This window comes from Octopus sinensis, linkage group LG5, assembly GCF_006345805.1.
Source record: "Octopus sinensis linkage group LG5, ASM634580v1, whole genome shotgun sequence".
Lineage (NCBI taxonomy): Eukaryota > Metazoa > Mollusca > Cephalopoda > Octopoda > Octopodidae > Octopus > Octopus sinensis.
The window spans coordinates 5,696,832-5,701,735 of NC_043001.1; the positions used below are offsets into that span (position 1 = coordinate 5,696,832).

The window sequence follows — 4,904 nt, forward strand, 5'->3', positions numbered from 1 at the left end:
TGATCAAATGACTCAACAACAACAGATCCACAAACTCATGGGAGGGTCTTCTAAAGGGTGGCTAGACCTACCTGAAATAGCAGGCACAAGATTTTCGAATCGCTCTCTTTGATTGCATACTGTGCTGATAAAATTCCTTTGGCGTGTCTCTATGGTAAGAAGTTTGCTTCCAGCCACCCGGCACCGGGTTCAGTCTCATTGTGTGACAAAGTGTCGTCTATTATAGCCTCAGGCCTTCCAAAACCTTTTATAGTTGCATCTAGTTGTCAGAAACTGAAAAAGCCCACAGTAAATACATATGCACTTGCATATGTATATGTGTGTGTGTGTGTGTGTGTGTATTGGATTAAAATCCGCCCTATCGAGGGACTTTTGAGCTAGCTCCGGTGAAGGGCTCTTCATTGGACCTTCAGCTCAATAATGATACTTTATGCATTGAGTACATATTAAATTTTATTAAACTTGACCAATATTTTTCAAGCAATGAACAATTCTCTTCAAAACAATAATATGATATGTCGACTTGGAACTTATTGCAAAGCTTCATAATAAACATTTTTTGTCTTCTCATTCGGGGGTCAGTACAATTTTTGCCGTCTGACCTCTTTCTCTCTCTCTCTCTTCTCTCTCTCTCTCTCCTCTCTCTCTCTCTCTCTCTCTCTCTCTCTCTCTCTCTCTCTATTGATTGTTTTCAACCATCACCATCACCAGTACTACAACCATCGCCACCGCAACTGTTCTACACACCGTTTAAACTTCTGAAGCTACCACCATCAACACCTTTGACCTCGCCGCCTTCCCCCCGGCGCCATTACCACTGCCTTTCACTACTTACTATTACGGTCATGCTTGACTGCCTCATCTACCACCACAAACACCACCACCAACATCGTCACTGTCGCCTCCACCTAAATAACAACACATCTCATACTACTACTATCACCCCATTACCTATTTCTTTACTACTCGCAAGGGGCTAAACACAGAGAGGCAAAACAAGGACAGACAAACGGATTAAGTCGAATACAAGACCCCAGTGCGTAACTGGTACTTATTTAATCGACCCCGAAAGGATGAAAGGCAAAGTCGACCTCGGCGGAATTCGAACTCAGAACGTAGCGGCAGATGAAATACCACTAAGCATTTCGCCCGAGATGCTAAAGTTTCTGCCAGCTCCGTCTCAACTGTCACTCTACTACCGCCCTCATCGTATATCTGCGTACAATTACTCTCACCGCAGTAAGAGTAATAGAAGTGTCCTTTAAGTGTGAAAGAGGGGGATAAAAGTTTGACACATTGACACACAGAGATTCGTTTTGATATTTATTATAATCCTCCACCTCCTCCCCTCATCATCATCATCATCATCATTATCATCGTCGTCGTCGTTGTTGTTGTTATATATACAGGGTGTTTCCAAAAATTTTAGACCATTTGAGATGTAAATATCACAGAAACTACAAAGGCGTAGGAGTGGCTATGTTGTAAGTAGCTTGCTTACTAACCACATGGTTTCGGGTTCAGTACCACTGCGTGGCATCTTGGGCAAGTGTTTTCTGCTATAGCACCGGGAGTGGATTTGGTAGATGGAAACTGAAGCCCGTCGTATATATCTCTCTCTATATAAACGGCAGTTTGTCTGTGCGTTTTCTGTGTGTCTGTTTTCTCGTACCCTCACTCTGACCACGGCTTTCAACCGATTCTGATGAAACTTGACACACACATAGCCCAATGTCATAATTCAAAACTAACGCAGCGAAAATTTTGAAAAGTTCCCCCAGTTCTGAAAAAAATCGATAAATTCGACATGGGGTCGAGAATCAGAAACCCAAACCACAGACCGTCTAGGGGACGCAACTCCACCTTTTTTAACTCTCAAAAAAAATTTACCATCATTTTTTTCCATTTTTTTGCTATTTTTGGGCTATAACTCTCTAAAAATGCTTTATAGTTATTTCCCTTACAAACCTGAGCAACGCCGGGCGATACTGCTAGTGTATATATATATATATATATATATATATATATATATATTATTATATATGTGTGTGTGTGTGTGTGCGGTGTGTGTTTGTGTGTCTCTGTTTGTCCCCCTAGCATTGCTTGACAACCGATGCTGGTGTGTTTATATCTCCGTTACTTAACAGTTCGGCAAAAGAGACCGATAGAATAAGTACTGGGCTTACAAAAGAATATATATATATATATATATATATATATATATATATTATATATATATATATATATATATATATGCGTGTGTGTTTGTGTGTCTGTGTTTGTCCCCCTAGCATGTGCCAAACTGACATTGGAAGAATCTGGGTTTCCAGGCTTGTTGTTCTTATGGACATCTTGGAGCTTCGCAAGAGTTTTTGGCGAACCCGCTCGAGAGTCTCTTTCGATGTTAGTGGTCGGCCAGATCCGTTTGCCCTGCACAAACAGCCTTCTTCATTAAATTTTTGTGCGGTGTCTAAATATGCATTGCCGTTGGTGACTATTTAGAGAATTCTGTCACAAATGCACACTGCACAGTCTTGTTCGATTGTGTTCGAGCATACGCCAACACACAAAACACCTTTTCTGTTCCAGTGAATGACAATTTTATATCTGAAAGGATAAACATATCAAATATTGAACGTACACTTTTGACCTGCTTCTACACGTGCTGTTCAAATTTGAAGTCATTTGAACAAGAACTGGCAAAGTTATTAGGTTGCGAAATGATATCAATTTTTTTTTCGAAACACCGTGTATATATGTGTGTGTGCGTGTATATATATATATATATATATATATATATAGGCGCAGGAGAGGCTATGTGGTAAGTAGCTTGTTTACCAACCACATGGTTCCGAGTTCAGTCCCACTGCCTGGCACCTTGGGCAGATGTCTTCTACTTTAGCCACGGGCCGATCAATGCCTTTTGAGTGGAGTTGGTAGATGGAAACTGAAAGAAGCCCGTCGTATATATGTATATATATATATGTGTGTGTGTGCGTGTGTGTTTGTGTGTCTGTATTTGTCCCCCTAGCATTGCTTGACAACCGATGCTGGTGTGTTTATATCTCCGTTACTTAGCAGTTCGGCAAAAGAGACCGATAGAATAAGTACTGGGCTTACAAAAGAATAAGTCCTGGGGTCGAGTTGCTCGATTAAAGGCGGTGCTCCAGCATGGCCGCAGTCAAATGACTGAAAGAAGTAAAAGAGTAAAAGAGTAAAAGAGATATGCATGCGTTCCTACATATGTGTTTGTTTGTTTGTGTCTGTGTTTGTTCCACCGCCACCGCAACCACCTGACAAAGAGCGATGATGTGTTCATTTAATGTAGAGGTTCGGCAATGAAAATGCATCGCGAAATTATTGAAGAAAAGAAAAAAATAGTATCTTACCTAAGTACAACATTGTTTGCTTGTTTCTAGAAACGACTGTTGTTATGATTGTGCCGAAAATTTGTATGTAAACACGGTTAATCCAATATGGAAAACGGTGGAAGAACCGTCTGGGTGAGTTCATTGTGACAATAATTGAGACACAATAACGTGTTGGGAAGGAGAGACAGAGAGAGAGTAAGAGTAAGAGAGAGAGACAGGGAAAGAGACACGGCTAGATGTCGACATTGTAAGATAGATAGAAAGAAGGGGGAAAAGTGAAGGACAGAGAGAGAGAGAGAGACGGATGTTAAGTGGTGATGCTATTAACCTATAATAATTTCTTAGTATTATATTTTTTTTTAAAAAGCGGTGGGTGTGGGTTGTGGGTGGAATGCGATTGAAACATAAAGGAGAATAAAGTGTGTGGGGGACATTAAAGAATCAGAACAAAGGAATTGTTCCATAAAAGACACACTTGCCCATTACGATTTATTCCCCCGCACAAACTACGGGGGTGTATACAATTATACACATAGATTACGAGAGACGTAATATATAAAAAATTAGAATGCATAGAAAGACATTCACTAAAAGAACAGAACCTGAGGAGCTGGTTTAAAGAATTTCTTTCTGAGGGAAATGCTTCTATTGCATTGAATATTAATAGGTAACAATTAGTTTCCCGATATACATTCAATGATTATGCAAAACATAACAAATTTGCTATGACTGTTTGTCAGGAAGAAAGACAAGTCTAGACTGTCAGCTTCCGAACTTATAGAAATCTATTGTTTATGAGATAATACATAAATATAAATATACATATACATATATATATATACATACAAAAACATATACATACATACATATATATATGTATATATATATGTATATATATATGTATGTATATATATAATTATATATCTGGTTCTTCCTTCTTATATATAATCTTTGGCTTTCTTTTACAGTAACAATGCGATTCTGCAGTTTTTACTCAACCATTGACTGAACACAGATGCATTTTGATTTCTGTTTAGTTGAACAGGTAGAAAATTATCGGGTACTTTGTAACTTCAAGCGAATTATGTCAATAGCGACCAGGTATATCTATCGTAACTAAGATCGGATCTCAAGAATATCAGTTTAGCATCTTTCCAAAGTGTTGAGACAGGATATATACAGTTTCGCTTACGGCCATATCACGTTGAAAGCACCGGTTCTCGTCCGATCACCGAAGTTAAGCAACCTGGAGCGTAGTTAGTACTTAGGTGGGTGAGCGCTTGGGAAACGTAGGTACTGTAAGCGTTACACATTTGTAGGTGTAGATAAAAAGCTTGCTTACGAACCACACGGTTCCATGCTCAGTCCCACTATGTACATAGGACAAGTATCTTCTACTATAGTCTGGGGCGGGGCAAAGCTTTATGAGTGGATTTGGTAGACGGAAACTGAAAGAATCTCGTCGTATATATGTACATGTATATATATGTATGTGTATGTGTATGTTTATGTTTGTGTGTCTGTGTTTGTCCC

The 4,904-nt window shown here is 39.3% G+C and overlaps 1 pseudogene; it reads left to right on the forward strand.

Moving 5' to 3' along the window:
• The first annotated feature begins 4,557 nt into the window (after positions 1-4,557).
• Positions 4,558-4,676, forward strand: LOC115212496 (annotated as a pseudogene).
• The last annotated feature ends 228 nt before the right edge of the window (positions 4,677-4,904 follow it).